Genomic DNA, 17,910 nt, shown 5'->3' with positions numbered 1-17,910 from the left:
CCCTGGCAGCTTTGAAGTAGTTGGTTAACATGAAACGTTTACTGTAGAGTTAAATCCACATCAAATTCACTGCACAATTGTAGTCTACTGAAAGCATCTGAAACAGCTTTGATAGACAGATCTTTTTTGACAGACTCTTGGTGCTAGATCAGTGCTTGATTTAATCCAAATGGTGTGTAAGAAAATTAATTTATAACTGAGGTAATTCAGAGATCACCAGATGGATAAAAATACTAATTAGTTTCTAGCTCTGTAGGTGATTGATCTTACTTTTATTATAGCAAAGAATTAAAAAGGCGCATCATTATTCCCAGGTCAATGAAACTATGGATCCATTTACGTTGCATTCATTTTAATAATTTTAAATCATTTTAATGATTTGAACACCCAAGTTCTTTTTCGTTTAACCATTTTCACCAATAATTGAAGTTTTTTTTTTTTGCTTTGTCAAGAAAACTTTGTTCTGAAAGCTTCTCATTTAATTCCCTGAATACATTGCAAATGAATGTGAATTCATGAACCATTTTAATGCAGAGAGATGAAAGAGTGACACAGTATTTAAGATGAGCTGCATTGTACTTTACAACACATTCATTTTAGGATTGGCTTGTCATTGTCATTTACTTGAGAAACAGCCAAGAAAATGAAGTGTTGTGCTCAGAGTTGTTTCCCTACATGTATTCACACACTCCTGCATTTTGAGTCTTTTTCCTGCAGTCATGTGTATCTATTAAACATGCAAGCAATATATATTTCGAAACTCTGCTGTTTCTCAGATACAATTGGGCAATTGGAATCTGGCAGGACCTTTGGGAACTAATAACTGCCATCTTGTTGAAAAGAAAATGTTTTTTTCTCTTTATATAGGAACAGTTTTGCCAGGTGCTGACAGAGGAGGAATCATGGTGCTGTATTTTAATCTTCCGAAAGTTTCCTCTGGAAGAATATCTTTGTCCTAATTATAAGTTAGTACAGCCAGACAAGAATCTGGAGGCCCCTAAAAAATATCAAGTTTGTGTTGAGCACCAGCTCCACTGGCAGTGTAAAAACAAATTATCTTGCACTACTTCTGCTGGTTAGTACCATTTTGAACATTGGCACATAAATAGAGAGGAACAGAGCATAGAACATAGAACATTTCAGCGCAGTACAGGCCCTTCGGCCCTTGATGTTGCGCGGACCTATGAAACCACTCTAAAGCCCATCTACACTATTCCCTTATTGTCCATATGTCTATCCAATGACCATTTGAATGTCCTTAGTGTTGGCGAGTCCACTACTGTTGCAGGCAGGGCATTCCACGCCCTTACTACTCTCTGAGTAAAGAACCTACCTCTGACATCTGTCTTACATCTATCTCCCCTCAATTTAAAGCTATGTCCCCTCGTGCTAGACATCACCATCCGAGGAAAAAGGCTCTCACTGTCCACCCTATCCAATCCTCTGATCATCTTGTATGCCTCAATTAAGTCACCTCTTAACCTTCTTCTCTCTAACGAAAACAGCCTCAAGTCCCTCAGCCTTTCCTCATAGGATCTTCCCTCCATACCAGGCAACATTCTGGTAAATCTCCTCTGCACCCTTTCCAATGCTTCCACATCCTTCCTATAATGCAGCGACCAGAATTGCATGCAATACTCCAAATGCGGCCGCACCAGAGTGTTGTATAGTTGCAACATGACCTCATGGCTCCTAAACTCAATCCCTCTACCAATAAAAGCTAACGCACCGTACGCCTTCTTAACAACCCTCTCAACCTAAGTGGCAACTTTCAGGGATCTATGTACATGGACACCGAGATCTCTCTGCTCATCCACATTGCCAAGAATCTTACCATTAGCCCAGTACTCTGTCTTCCTGTTATTCCTTCCAAAATGAATCACCTCACACTCTTCTGCATTAAACTCCATTTGCCACCTCTCAGCCCAGCGCTGCAGCTTATCTATGTCCCTCTGTAACTTGTAACATCCTTCCGCACTGTCCACAACTCCACCGACTTTAGTGTCATCTGCAAATTTACTCAGCCATCCTTCTACGCCCTCCTCCAGGTCATTTATAAAAATGGCAAACAGCAGTGGCCCCAAAACAGATCCTTGTGGTACACCACTAGTAACTGGACTCCAGTCTGGACATTTCCCATCAACCACCACCCTTTGTCTTCTTCCAGCTAGCCAATTTCTGATCCAAACTATGCTACGAAATTAGTAACCATGGGGCCTGGACTAATGATCTAGGGATGTGTTCGGATCTCGCCATGGCAGCTAGAGAACTTAAATTCAGTTAATTCAATAAACCTGGAATAAAACTGGTACCAGCAATGCTTTTTTAAAATGGATTCATTACATAGGAATGTAGGCATTGCTGGCCTGGCCAGCATTTGCCCTTCCTTAATTGCCACTTGAGAAGGTGCAGGTCAACCCACAGTGCTATTTGGGCGGGAGCTACAGGATTTTGTTCCAGATGCAATGAAAGAACAGATATAGATCCAAGTCAGGATTATTTGTGTGTTGGAGGGGAACCTGCAGATGGCGGTATTACCATGCATCCATTGCCCTTGTTCTTCTAGGTGGTAGAGGTCACAGGTTTAGAAGAGGCTGCCAAAGGAGGGTTGACTAGTTACTGCATCTTCTATGTGGTGCAGAGTGCTGCTGCAGTGCATTTGTGGTGAATGGAGGGAGTGTTTAAGGCTGTGAATGTGGTGCCAATCAAACAAACTGCTTTGGCCTTTATCCTGTCAGTGGGGCAGGACATGCCCACTATGACTGGGAATTTGTAAGGTATGATTCTGTGAGTAGGCTGTTGTTTGACTAGTCGACCAATTTTGGCATAGGCCCCATGATGTTAGTAAGGACCACCTTGCAGGGTCAATAGGGCTGGGTGTGCTGTCATTGTTTCCATTGCCCAGGTTGATGCCAGTCAGTCTCATTCCTTTTTTAAAAATTTAGTGTACCCAATTATTTTTCTCCAATTAACGGGCAATTTAGCGTGGCCAATCCACCTAGCCTGCACATCTTTGGGTTGTGGGGGTGCAACCCATGCAGACACTGGGAGAATGTGCAACTCCACACAGACAGTGAACCCGGGGCTGGGATCGAACCTGGGTCCTCGACGCTGTCGGCAGCAGTGCTAACCACTGTGCCACCTTGCCCCCTCCTGTCATTCCTTTTTGACTTTTCTGTAGTAGTTTGGTACATTTGAATGGCTTTTTAAGCCATTTCAGAGGACATATAGAAGTCAACCAAATTTCTCTAAACCACATCTAGGCCAGTTCAGTTAATAAAGAACAAAGAAACGTACAGCACAGGAACAGGCCCTTCGGCCCTCCAAGCCCGTGCCGACCATGCTGCCCGACTAAACTACAGTCTTCTACACTTCCTGGGTCCGTATCCCTCTATTCCCATCCTATTCATGTATTTGTCTAGATGCCCCTTAAATGTCACTATCGTCCCTGCTTCCACCACCTCCTCCGGTAGTGAGTTCCAGGCACCCACTACCCTCTGCGTAAAAAAACTTGCCTCTTACATCTACTCTAAACCTTGCCCCTCTCACCTTAATCCTATGCCCCCTAGTAATTGACCCCTCTACCCTGGGGAAAAGCCTCAGGCTATCCACTCTGTCTATGCCCCTCATAATTTTGTAGATCTCTATCAGGTCTCCCCTCAACCTCCTTCGCTCCAGTGAGAACAAACCGAGTTTATTCAACCGCTCCTCATAGCTAATGCCCTCCATACCAGGCAACATTCTGGTAAATCTCTTCTGCACCCTCTCTAAAGCCTCCACATCCTTCTGGTAGTGTGGCGACCAGAATTGAACACTATACTCCAAGTGTGGCCTAACTAAGATTCTATACAGCTGCAACATGACTTGCCAATTCTTATACTCAATGCTCCGGCCAATGAAGGCAAGCATGCCGTATGCCTTCTTGACTACCTTCTCCACCTGTGTTGCCCCTTTCAATGACCTGTGGACCTGTACTCCTAGATCTCTCTGACTTTCAATACTCTTGAGGGTTCTACCATTCACTGTATAATCCCTACCTGCATTAGACCTTCCAAAATGCATTACCTCACATTTGTCCGGATTAAACTCCATCTGCCATCTCTCCGCCCAAGTCTCCAAACAATCTAAATCCTGCTGTATCCTCAGACAGTCCTCATCGCTATCCGCAATTCCACCAACCTTTGTGTCGTCTGCAAACTTACTAATCAGACCAGTTACATTTTCCTCCAAATCATTTATATATACTACAAAGAGCAAAGGTCCCAGCACTGATCCCTGTGGAACACCACTGGTCACAGCCCTCCAATTAGAAAAGCATCCTTCCATTGCTACTCTCTGCCTTCTATGACCTAGCCAGTTCTGTATCCACCTTGCCAGCTCACCCCTGATCCCGTGTGACTTCACCTTTTGTACTAGTCTACCATGAGGGACCTTGTCAAAAGTCTTACTGAAGTCCATATAGACAACATCCACTGCCCTACCTGCATCCCTTAAGGGCAGCAGGTTTCCTTTTGTGACTACTGGATTGTCATAAAAATCCATCTGTTTTACTAATATCCATTCAGGGAGGAAAATCTGTTGTGCATACGTGAATCTGTTGTGCATACGTGATCTAACATCCTTATTACTTCAGAGTCACAGCAATGTAGTTGACACTTAACTGCCCACCAAAATGGCCTAGCAAACCACTTTGATGCTAATAGGTCGCTGTCCACTTCCCCAAAGGTTATTGGACATGGGCAACAAATTAGCTGTGCTCCAATCCCATGAATAGGTTTTAAAAAGGAGCAAATGTTGGCCCTTTGTTTAATGAGATGATTGCTGATTTTTTTATATCCACTCCACTTGTTTGCCCTGCCCTCATAACTCTTAAGAGTTCAAAAATCAATAAATCTCAGTCTAGAATATATTAATCAGAGTCATCGAATTTTACAGCACAGAAAGAGGCCCTTTGCCCCATCCACCCAAGCTCCCCCTGGTCCTGTTTATATGGGGAGCACTGTAGCACAGTGGTTAGCACTATTGCTTCACAGTGCCAGGGAGCCGGGTTCGATTCCCGGCTTGGGTCATTGTCTGTGCGGAGTCTGCATGTTCTCCCCTTGTTGCGTGGGTTTCCTCCGGGCGTTCAGGTTTCCCACAAGTCCCGAAAGACGTGCGTGTTAGGTGAATTGGATATTCTGAATTCTCTCTCTGAGTAACCGAACAGGCGCCAGAGTGTGGTGAGTAGGGGATTTTCGCAGTAACTTCATTGCAGTGTTAATGTAAGCCTACTTGTGACACAAATAAAGATTCTTATTATTATTTCCCAGCATCTTACCATTGATTGAGTATTCCCTTGCCTTGTTAATGCTCCCAAAATGCATCGTCTTGCACAGGTTAAATTCTATTTGGCGCTGTTCTGCCTATCTGACCAGCCGTTCTATATCATCCTGTAATCGAAGGCTTTCCTCTTTGCTAATTATCACACCAATTTCTTTCTCACCTGTGAATTTACTGATCATACCCCCCACATTTGCATCTAGATCATTAATGTCCATTACAAAAAGCAAAGGATCCAGCATCGATCCCTGTAGTACATCAGTGGATACAGGCTTCCAGTCACAAGAACAACCTTTGACCATTACCCTCTGCCTTCTGCCACTAAGCCAATTTTAGATCCAATTTGCCAAATTGCCCTGGATCACGTGGGCTCTTACCACCTTGATCTTTTTCCCATATGGGACCTTGTCAAAAGCCTTACAGAAACTGCACTGCCCTCATCTTTGAAAATTAAATTAAATTTGTTAGACAGGATCTCTCCTTGACAAAGCTATGCTGACTATCCTTGATTAATCCTTCCTCTGCAAATGGAAATTAATTATGTCCCTCAGAATGTTTTGCAATAATTTTCCTACTGATGTTAGACTCACTGGTCTGAAAGATTTTTCCCCTACTTTCCAAACTTGAACATTAGCAGTCCTCCAGTCCTTTGGCACCTCTGCTGTGGCCAGAGAGGATTTGAAAATTAGTGCCAGAGCCCCTGTAATTTCCTCCCTTGCCTCACACAGCAGCCTAGGATATATCTCATTTGGGCCTGGGGATTTGTCCACTTTTAAGCCTGCTAGAACTGTTAACATTTCCCTCTCAATGCCAATCTTTCAATTATATCTCAGTCCCACTTCCTACTTTCTGTACCCATATCGTCCTTCTCCATAGTGAACACCGATGCAAAATACTCATTTAATACCTCACCTTCGCCTTTCTGCTCCACAAACAGGTTGCCACTTGGTCCCTAATGGGCCCTACTCATTCCCTGGTTATCTCTTTGCCCGTCATATAAAAAACCCACCAACCGTCCATAGTCTCTGGGATAGTGAATTCCAATTCACAGTTGACTGAGTGAAGAAATTTATCCTCCTAAGTAGTTGAACTCTTATCTTGACAGCTAGTTCTAGATTCCCTGAGCTGGGGAAACCAGCCTCTCAGCATTTATTCTGGTTTTTTAAAAATTTAGTGTAGGCGATTCATTTTTTCCAATTAAGGGGCAATCCACCTACCCTGCACATCTTTGGGTTGTGGGAGCGAAACCTACGCAAACACGGGGAGAATGTGCAAACTCCACACGGACAGTGACCCAGAACCGGGATCGAACCTGGGTCCTTGGTGCCGTGAGGCAGCAAGCTAACCCACTGTGCCACCGTGCTGCCCCGTACCCTGTTGAGCCCTACCAAGAGTTTTGCGTATAATGAGATGGTCTCTAATTCTTCTAAACACCGGAGAATATAGGCCCATTCTATCTTATCTTTCAATCTTGGTTGGTCTTAATCTGACATCCTGTTCAATGCTGTAACGTCATAGCTATGTCACAGATTAAGTACTGATTACCAAGACACAAAGGAGAAAATTAGGCATCGAGTTTCATTCCGTGAATAGCCCTGGTGCGAATCCCTAGGATCCCAGATTTTGTTTAAGGAAAGGCTGGGCAAATCTCAACTTGGGAGGCTGAGTGGTGATCTTGATTACTGCTGCTCCTCCCTCTCACGTGTTAGAGACTGCAAAGCTTGAACTTGATGGTATTGAATGGCAGAGTAGGCTCAAGGGTCCCCGTGCACAATTTCTTATGTTCTTACGGCAGCTCCGTCTGATGGAATATTGAGATGAGATCCAGTAGAATCTACCATTTGTAATGATATGTTATCTTTTAAAATGTGAACCTCTTTGATAAATTGTGTGTTGTGTGAAGATGATATGGTGGCATTTAATGGAATGAAATAAAGTCAGAAAATAGAAAATGGAGGTTCAAAGAGGAAAACACTGGCCTGTAATGTCCTTTAAACATACGAAGGGCTGTGATTTGGTTCATGATTATAAGGCTGTCTGAACATTCTGCCTTTAAAGTATATTCGTATTGTTTTGCTTGACTGTGGCATTCCCAACCTTTCTAGAAAGCAAGTCATGTAATAGCAGGATTTTTACATAAATTAAACACCAAGCACAATAGAAAAATTCAGTTCCAGCAGCTGAAGGCAGTTTACTAAATACTAAACAACATGATCTAATTTCTTATTAAATATGACTCTCAGCTTTTTTTATTCCGAGAATATATTTCTCATAAATAAGTTAAAACTAATGGAGTGACAGATGGTGGCCTGAAGTATTCTAAAATATAGTAGTTCTGAACTTGAAGATGTTTTTTGTTTCCAGGTATATTAATGTGGATTGTATTTTTGTAAGCGTCCTCCATAATTTGGGCATCCATTAGATGCTGGAAAGCAATGCCTATTTGCTTCTTATTACATAAAACATTAGCTCTTTGACTTCTGTTGCTTTTGCATTAAGCTTCTCAGTCTGTAATTGAAACTAAGGTAAGTATAGTGTTTAAATTGCTTGTCAGTCCCAGTTTACATCTCCACAGGTATTATTTGGTCTGGTCATTTCATGACACAAATTATGTCTCTATTTGCACCAAAGCACTTCTGAGGCAGCTAAAGGGAGACCATTCCTTCAGTTGTAATTATGTTTTCAGGGCTGTCAACACAGGCACTTGTGCCATAAGTGCTTTGCGACTGCTGAAGCAAGGAGCTGCTCATGACCTCTTTATCACAGTCAAAGCCCCTGTTCTGATTCTAGAATTGAAATATTCAATTTAAAAATTCACAAAATTATTGATAAAGAGGAAAGAACTTGTAAGGTCTTTCTTGACTTCAGGACATGCCAGTCAAGTTCTTCTGAAACACCAGCGGGTGTTGTAATGTGAAGAAATATTTTGTATATGGGGAAAGGTCCAGAATTAGCCATGAAATAACCAGATAATTTAATGATATTTAAGGAATGAATATTGGTCAAGGCTCAGGAGGAACTACCTGCTCCTCTTCAAATAGTGTACATGATATTTTGTTTTCACCTGAGAAGCTGGCGCCTCCAACAGTGCAGCTCTCGCTCAGCACAGCACTGTACTGCAGTGTCAGACTGGATTATGCACTACCGCTGCTCAAGTGGAGCTTGCCTCCAAGTCGGAAGGTTGTGGTTTTCATGAGTGCTACCACCGAGCCAAGGCTGACACCCAAGCACGCGCACTGTTTGGATTTGGACATATTCATGGTCTCGACGAGAGACATACCAGATCCAGGCATTACACCTGATCCCAAGCTCATCTTAGCCAAAAGGCCAAGAAGTGCAATGCTTGATCTTAGCCAAAAGGCTGAGAAGTGGTGGATTTGGAAATATTGGTTTATGCTTCACAATATTTGTTTCACTACTGTTGATCAATTGGTTTTCAGTTACTTCTAGTGACTCTAGCTGTCTATAGATTTTGAGTAATCAAATGAAAGAATACCTGCTCAATCAACTTATTTAATTTTCAGTCCTGAGGGAATTTTTTAATAATGTTGAAAGCAGTTAATACAATCTTATTGCATTTCTTGCATTAATCAACAATGATCCCTCTGATGGCTGACGGTGCAAAATTGTTCTGGCTTTGTAGTCAGAGACTTGCTGTTGAGACTTGGAGAACTTCCCCATTAAAGTAAAATGCCGGTTATCATGCTGATCCAATGAATAGCCAAGCCTCTGGAGACCAAGGTACTAGGTTCTTGTGCAGGTCGGCTGCCTGATCCAAAGTAGACAGTCTGCCCATTGGCTATCCCCATGACTGTGCCTGAAATCCTAGAGGCAGAATTGTTAAAATGGGTCCTTTCCCATGGATCCAACGCGATTTCAGAAACGCCCTCCCTCACTCTGCAGAGCAGAGGGCTACAAGGCCGATTTGGCTCAAGTTTTAGAATTGATAAATTCACTTCCAGTGCTGCTCCTTTGATGGTCTGAATATTTTGAAAAGGCGATGGGGACACTGAGATTGACTGCCTTATGGATATAACCATATGGGCCTCATATATGGCACTTGAGAAGACAGAACTAATGGAATTTTCATGGAAGCCTGAGGCTCTGCACTCAAAAATGACACCGTGGTGGAACTGACAGAAGCATGCCACCACCAACACTACAAGTTTCCCAATAGGAACTTGTCTTTAGAGTTAATAATGGACTGAGAGCGTACCAAACCAACATCTATTGATGCTGCTCTGCCCCCACAGCATGATATTTCTGTCTTCATAAACCTGAAGTTCACAGTTTTCACACTGAAGTCACCAGAATTTCCTCTCTGCTCACAGTTCACAAATGTCATGGTTGTAAGCCAGTCTTCCAGGGAAATATATTCCCTAATATTTTTAGTTCCAAGTAATTGCCCCGTTGAACTATAACCTACCTCTCTTTTACAACATACAGAAACCAGATAGTATCTTAAAAATGTGTTACAAAGACGGTGTGATGGCTTGTAACTCTGAAAACAGGTGAATTATTTAAAATTGAGTGATAATCACTTGAAATGTGAAAATGCCAATGAAATATCTAGGTTTTATGCCTGCTTATTCTTTTACCCATCCATAAATTCTGATCTGACAAGGCTGCTTTATTTGCAGCACTTGTTCCATCAGAGCTTCAAATATAACTCTGTTAGAACTAGTGTGAACTTGGAGAAAGTACACGCAGGAACATTGGTGAGTATGGGACTAGAAATGAGTAAACAATCCTTGTTTATATTGTTATATTTCAAGTATCTGGTTATTGTTAGCTGTTAGGGAGAGGAGTGGTATACATTGGTGGGGTTATAATTGTTGATGGGGTTTTCGCTTTAATATGTTTATTGAGGTAGTTGATGCATGTTACTGTTTGATTCTTGTTAATGTATAAAATGTTACAAATTTAATAAATATTTTTCCAAGAAAAAAATTAACGGTGCTATATAAATGCAAGTTGTTATGATTTCAGAGTATGATACTCTGGAAGTGCCTTGTCTCAGAGATCAATGCCTGCCCCAAATTACATGAAAAATGAACAATGCTCTGAGAAAGGGGGCTCTGAGCAAAGGTTGTGGTTGGATGGGGAAAGGTTTCTGTAGGCAATATGCCCACAAATTCATTGCGACTATTAACATGTGTTTCCTGCACCTGCTGTGTCCTCTACTTTTCCTGCAATTATCAGATTAAAAGGTTTTATTTTTTATGGATTTTAGAACTGATGTGTGCTGTTTTACACCGTTCCCCTAAAAACAGGATTATCAAAGTCATAAAAAGATTAGCCCTCCAATACGTTGGGACCTTACCAGAATCGAGCGACTGACAACTTGTGTGATATTTTCAATCTTGTGGTCCAAAATTAAATAAATCCTTTAAACTCTGCAGTCTCAGAAAGAGCACAACATCTTGTTTTGTTCAGAAGATGAAAGTATGTGGTGTATCTGAGATGCAGAACTGCGATTGCAGCTTTCTGAGAGAATGCAAACCCGAGAAATTGGCATTTGGCTACTTAATTGTCAGCTAATATTGTCATTGAGTTAGGCTGGCCAGCTTTGGAGAAAATTGATGTCTTGCTGTTGAACTCTAAATCAGTCAAAACAACGCAGATCAATGAACTAAATCAGGAGATTTAATGTTTGCTGAGGCTATTTTAGGCAAAACATCAGTGGTGATGTCTGTGTGAATGCTGCAGAAAGCTACTTTTTGAAAACTGACAGACGCAATTAAGAGAACTGGTACTGAATCATCAAATGAACCTTTTTATTTATTGTAACTCCTGTTTAACAGTATACAAAACATTTCGGCAGGGTAGTAAAGAGTAGAAATTGTAGACCAATCAAATAAATTGACCCTCTGCAAAATGCTTGGCCAGCACCATATATTTGGGAAATATTTAATCTATGTTAGCAGAAAAATTGATGTTTGATATGTTAACTGTAATCCCAGACAGGCAGGAAAGTACACCATTCCCTCACCTTAATGTCACTTATAATTATTTAGTAATTATTTATGAACAGGAAATAGAGTTGTTCTCTTGAAAGTAAATGTGTTTTACATTTATGTATTTTGATGAAATTTCTATAAAACCTTTGGGGAGCGTTACTGTCTGAGTAAGCATGAAGTGGATGTGATTTTGTTCCATCTGGAAAGGAAGAACGGATGCTGTCTCCAAATGCTTTTGGCGGACTTGCTAGGCACTGACAAAACGGGAAATGTACCTTATTTGTGCACAGTAGTCTTCCGTTCTGCTTTTAAAAAAAAAAAAAAAAAATTAAAGCCATCTCACCAACTCCACCATTTTACATTGTTTATCAGGTATATAACAGATGACTTTACTGTGTCCCTGATCCGAGCCCTGCCTTGCTTAAATGTGAGATTCGATAATTTAAATGAAATCTCGTCCTATACCATTAAAGTGAAACCTGATGTGAACTGAAAACATGGTTTAGCCAAATTGTCAATGGTCAAAAATATTATTTGCTCGTCTGATTGACCGGGGCTGCTAGTGTGTGAAATTAATGCCATTTTATTATTTTTCAAACAGGCTCAGCAGGCCTTCCAGTACCTGGGCTTGTATCCAGCCAGACTGATGGGATGAACCTCTCCCCATTGTAATGTCAGTGAGGTCTCCAAGTGAAAGAATGTGACCATTCTTAACCTTAAACTGTAGTCAACCTTCGTACAGAATTGCTCACAAAGCACAAAATTGGGATGTGCTCCACTTAAAACCATCTGGGACGATTGTCCTGGTGAGTTGTATAACTGGAACTGTAGGTACAGCTTTAAACTAAAAAGCGTGAGGGGGTCAGAGAGCTCAAGTGAGGAGACATTTCTAAATCTGAAGAGAAATTTCAAGACGTCAGCATTGAAGTGTTTTGAGTAAAGATGAGCGAAGTGTGACATGAAGAGGTAGAAACTTAATGGTAATAGTGCATCGGTGAATAAGTTTGAACAGGAAAAAATGGTAGAAAGGTTAACATTATTGTGCTTTATCTGAATACACAAAGCATTCATAAGATAGACAAATTAATGGCACATATAGAGATATAGGTAGATGAAGGTGAATTCTGCCTCTTCATCCTTTGCAACCTGTGTGCAGCCTTTGATGTAGTTGTCCTCACAATTTGACACAGAGGTGAGCTTCCAACCTCATACTTGTGCCATCACCAAGATCGCCTGTTTCCACCTCTCTAACTTGGCCCTGTTTCAACTGAAACTCTCAATCATGCCTTTAGTTACCTCTAGCCTTGACTATTCCAATGTATTGTTGGCTGCCCTCCCATACACTCTACCTCTATAAACTTGAAGCCATCCAAAAATCTGCCACCTATGACGTAACTCGCAGCAAGTCCCATTCCCCTATCATCGTTGTGCCGCTGACCTACATTGACTCCTGGTCAAGCAACAACTTCATTTTAAAATACTCATCCTTGTTTTCAAATCTCTCCATGACCTCACCTTCCCTATCTCTCCAGTGATCTCCAGCCCCACAAACTCCCAGGATATCTGCTCCCCTCTATTCTTAGTCTCTTAAAAGCCTTAAATTTTAATTACTTCACCATCGATTTCCATGCCTTCAGTTGCCAATGCCCTGAGCTCTGAAATTCCTTTCCTACATCGATCTGCCTCTCTACATGGCCGTCCTTCTTTAAGACATTCCTCAAATCTTACCTCTTTGGTCATTCTTTTTGTAATTTGACCTAATATTTCCTTCTCCTTTAATGCTCCTGTGAAGCACCATGGGACATTTTATTACATTAAAGGCACTATGATGAGTTTGACCTCATAGCTGTTTTTGTTATCTGTGTGGTAGGTAACATGTGCTACTCAAACTTTGGTTAGTGATGAGGTCTTCTGAATCTCGATGAAGAAGACTCAAACTCGTCCAGTAGTAACAAAAAGTTTATTGAGTAACTATAACAATAAATGCATGAGTTTCTTTACTTAACCTTATCACTAGTATCAAAGTTAAACAAGGTCTAACTATTGTAACTATACGTAACTCCACTAGCCATCTGAACTAGTCTGCTATTGCCCTGGTCACAGTGCACCCAAGAGAGACCCAATGTGGTTGCCTTTTATACACTAGTTGGTCCGGCCCTCTAATGATCATGTGGTGCTACTGATTACACTTTATAAAAAAAAAAAAAAATTTTATTAAAGGTTTTCATAAAATATCAATAACAAAATGAAAAAAGGAACCCAACAGGGTTAAGTACAAAACACAATCTAGAAAAGCAACCCCCCCATACCCCCCCACTTGTACATAAATAATAAATTAACATTAACACCCCGACTTAACACAACAGGTATATACACCCCCTCAGACCCTACAGTGTAAATAACAAAAACAATAATAAAGTAACCCCCCTCCCCCCGAGCTGCTGCTGCCATTGACCAATGTCTATCGTTCTGCCAGGAAGTCTAAGAACGGTTGCCACCGCCTAAAGAACCCTTGTACCGACCCACTCAAGGCGAATTTCACCCTCTCCAATTTAATGAACCCTGCCATATCACTGATCCAGGGATTCCACGCTTGGGGGCCTCGCTCGTTTCCACTGAAGAAGAATCCTTCGCCAGGCTACCAGGGACGCAAAGGCCAAAATTCCGGTCTCTTTCGCCTCCTGCACTCCCGGCTCCTCTGCCACCCCAAATATTGCGAGCCCCCAGCCCGGTTTGACCCTGGATCCTACCACCCTCGACACCGTCCTCGCTATACCCTTCCAAAATTCCCTCCAGCGCTGGGGCATGTCCAGAACAGATGGGTATGATTTGCCTCCCCTTCACAAACCCCGTCTGATCTTCATGGATGATCTGCAGCACACAATCCTCGTGGCTAAGACCTTCGCCAGCACCTTGGCATCTACATTTAGCAAGGAAATCGGCCTGTAAGACCCACACTGCAGTGGATCCTTTGTCCCGCTTCAGGATCAAGGAGATCAGTGCCCGGGACATCGTTGCCTCATTTGCCTCATTGAAGGTGAAGGTCCTGACTAGCAACGGGCCCAACAGGTCCATATATTTTTGATAGAATTTGACCGGGAAACCGTCCGGCCCCAGTGCCTTCCCCGCCGACATGCTTCCTATCCCTTTGGGTCAGCTAGCTCCTCCAGCCCAATCGGGGCCCCCAATCCCGCCACCAGTCCCTCTTCCACCTTTGGAAACCTCAATTGGTCCAGGAAGCGGCCCATCCCTCCCTCCTCCCGTGGGGGCTCGGATCGGTATAATTCCCTCGTAAAAGTCCCTAAAGACCCCATTGATGCCAACCCCACTCCGCACCACACTCCCTCCCCTGTCCTTAACTCCCCCGATCTCCCTAGCTGCGTCCCGCTTCCGAAACTGATGCGCCAGTTGTCTTTACCCCATACTCTGAAATCGCCCCCCTGGGCCTTCCTCCACTGCACCTCCGCCTTCCTGGTGGTCACCAGGTCGAATTCGGCCTGGAGGCTACGCCACTTCCTCAACAATCCTTCCTCGGACTCCTCCGCATACCTCCTGTCTACCCCTCACCATCTCCCCCACCAGCCTCTCCCTCTCCCCCCGCTCCCTCCGCTCCTTGTGGGCCCTAATGGAAATCAGCTCTCCCCTCACCACTGCCTTCAGTGCCTCCCATACCATCCCCACTCGGACCTCCCCGTTGGTCTCCAAGTACCTCTCTATACTTCCTCGGACCCGCTCGCTCACCTCCTCGTCCGCCAGCAACCCCACCTCCAAGCGCCACAGCGGGCGCTGGTCCCTCTCCTCCCCCATCTCTAAGTCCATCCAATGCGGGGGCGTGGTCCAAAATGGCTATTGCCGAATACTCAGTATCCTCTACTCTCGCTTTCAGCGCCCTACTCAAAATGAAAAAGTCGATTCGGGAATAAGCCTTATGGACATGTGAGAAGAATGAAAATTCCCTAGCCCCCGGCCTTGCAAAGCTCCAAGGGTCCACCCCTCCCATCTGGTCCATAAACCCCCTCAGCACTCTAGCCGCCGCTGGCTTCCTACCCACCCTAGACCTGGGGCGATCCAGTGCCGGATCCAACACCGTGTTAAAGTCTCCCCCCATTATCAGACCCCCCACTTCTAAGTCTGGGATCCGACCTAACATACGTTGCATAAAACCTGCATCGTCCCAGTTCGGGGCATGCACGTTGACCAGTACCACCCTCTCTCCCTGCAACTTACCACTTACCATTATGTACCTACTGCCATTATGTCCCTACCGCCATTATCTGCCACAATGTTCGGCGCCTCGAATGACACCTTTCCCACCAAGATCGCCACCCCTCGATTTTTGGCATCCAGCCCCAAGTGAAACACCTGACCTACCCACCCGTTCCTCAATCTTACCTGGTCTGCCCGCCTTCAGGTGTGTCTCCTGAAGCATAACCACATCCACCTTGAGCCCCTTCAGGTGCGCGAACACACGGGCCCGCTTAACCGGCCCATTCAGTCCCCTTACATTCCAGGTTATCAGCCGGATCAGGGGCTACCCGCCCTCCTCCCCCGCCGACTAGCCATGACCCCCCCTCCTCGGCCAGCCACGCGCCCGCGCCCCACACCCTGCCCGTTCCCCACAGCGGCATACTTCCGTCTCGAACCCCCCCCCCCCCCCCCCCCCCCCCGCCCCCCACTCGCTCCAGCCCCTCCTTGACCATAGCAGCAGCAGCTCGATTCCCCCCCCCAACCCCCTCCCTGGCTAGGACCCATCCTAGCTGATTTACTCCCCGCACCCGCATTGCACTTCTGCAAGTCAGCTGACTCCTGCTGACCCCGGCCACTCCCGCCTCTCCTTCAACTCCTCTCATTGTGTGGCACACTCTCTCCTCTCCAATCCCCATCCATAGGCTCTCCCTCCTCCCCCTTCCTTTCTAAGCGCGGGAAACAACCCTCGCTTCCCTGCCCCGGCCCCGCCCCCTCCAGTCTCTGACGCAGCTCCTTTTACAGGCCCGGTCCCCTCACCCCTGACTCGGGCCTCCCCCTCCCCCGCGGGGCCCCATGTCACCGCCGTCCACCCCCACCCCCCCGGTCCATTTACCTACCCCCCCCCTCCAAGAGCTCCCCCCGACCAACCCAACCAAAACAGTGCCCAACCCGCCCCAGCCACCCTCACCGACCCAAAAGAGAAAAACACAGAGAAAAAGAAACCCAGAGCAATACAAAAATAAACCTAACATATCAACCGCAGTCCCCAATCGCCCATCCCAAACCTCAGTCTGTGTCCAACGTCTCGGCCCTGAACAAAGGCCCACGCCTCCTCCGGAGACTCAAAATAATGGTACCCGGTCCTTGTAGGTAACCCACAGTTGCGCCGGCTGCAACATGCCAAACTTCACCCCTTCTGCCTTCGCTCGATTGTACCCGGCCCTCCTCTTCGCCACCCCTGCACTCCAGTCCTGGTATATTCGAACCTCCGCGTTCTCCCACCTGCTGCTCCTCTCCTACCAGGGGCTGGTTTAGCACAGGGCTAAATCGCTGGCTTTGAAAGCAGGCCAGCAGCACGGTTCAATTCCCGTACCAGCCTCCCCCGAACAGGCGTGGAATGTGGCGACTAGGGGCTTTTCACCAGTAACTTCATTTGAAGCCTACTTGTGACAATAAGCGATTTTCATTTCATTTCTTGGTCCACCTGAGCACCCACTCCCGATCGACGAACCGATGGAACCTCACCAGCACCACCCGAGGAGGCTCGTTAGCCTTGGGCCTCCTCGCCAGCACTCTATGGGCCCCTGGAAGGACCCCGCTCCCATCAGCGAGTTCAACATGGTGACCACATAGGCCCCCACGTCCGGCCCCTCCAGCCCCTCCGGGAGGCCCAGAATCCGCAGATTCTTTTGCCTCGACCGATTCTCCATCTCCTCGAACCGCTCCTGCCATTTCTTGTGGAGCGCCTCGTGCGCCTCCACCTTTACCGCCAGGCCTAAGATCTCGTCCTCATTGTCAGAGATCTTTTGTCGAGCCTCGCGGATCGCCACCCCCTAGGCTGTCTGTGTCTCCAGCAGCTTACCGATAGAAGCTTTCATTGGCTCTAGCAGGTCCGTTTTAATCTCTCTGAAGCAGCACTGGATACCCTCCTGCTGCTCCTCCGCCCACTGCATCTACACTGCCTGGTCTCCGCGAGCCGCCATTTTGCCCTTCTTCCCTCGCACCTTCTTCGGATCCACCACCACCTTTTTTGTCGCCCCGCTCCCAGTTGAAGCCATATACTGACGGGGAGCTGTTATAGACTTCTTCCCACACCGGGAAACGTCGAAAAAAGTGCCGTTGGGCGCCCTGAAAAGAGCCCAAAAGTCCGTTTTTGCGGGAGCCGCCGAATGTGCGACTTAGCTCCGCATAGCCGCAACCTACTGGAAGTCTACTGATTACACATTAACCCCTTGTGTACATGCACATATAGAGATCACTACAATAGCTATTATAGAGACGTGGTTATATGAAGCCCAAAGTTGGAAACTAAATATTCCAGGGTACTAGACGTTTTAAAAAGAAAGACCAACTGAAAAAGTGAGTGGGGAGCAGCCTGATAAAACTGACATAAGGACAGTAATGAAGGATCTCGACTCAGAAGAACTGAAAATAAAATTTGTAT

At 45.1% G+C, this 17,910-nt stretch overlaps 1 protein-coding gene across 2 annotated transcripts in view; it reads left to right on the top strand.

Annotated features, from left to right (window-relative positions):
- The window catches only part of cfdp1 (craniofacial development protein 1), a 256,567-nt gene that overhangs the window by 68,667 nt on the left and 169,990 nt on the right, over positions 1-17,910 (top strand). The window lies entirely within an intron of this gene.

The sequence above is a fragment of the Scyliorhinus torazame genome, chromosome 10, assembly GCF_047496885.1.
Source record: "Scyliorhinus torazame isolate Kashiwa2021f chromosome 10, sScyTor2.1, whole genome shotgun sequence".
Classification (NCBI taxonomy): domain Eukaryota; kingdom Metazoa; phylum Chordata; class Chondrichthyes; order Carcharhiniformes; family Scyliorhinidae; genus Scyliorhinus; species Scyliorhinus torazame.
Note: the sequence above shows the minus strand (reverse complement) of the source record. Positions and strands in the feature narration are given on the sequence as shown.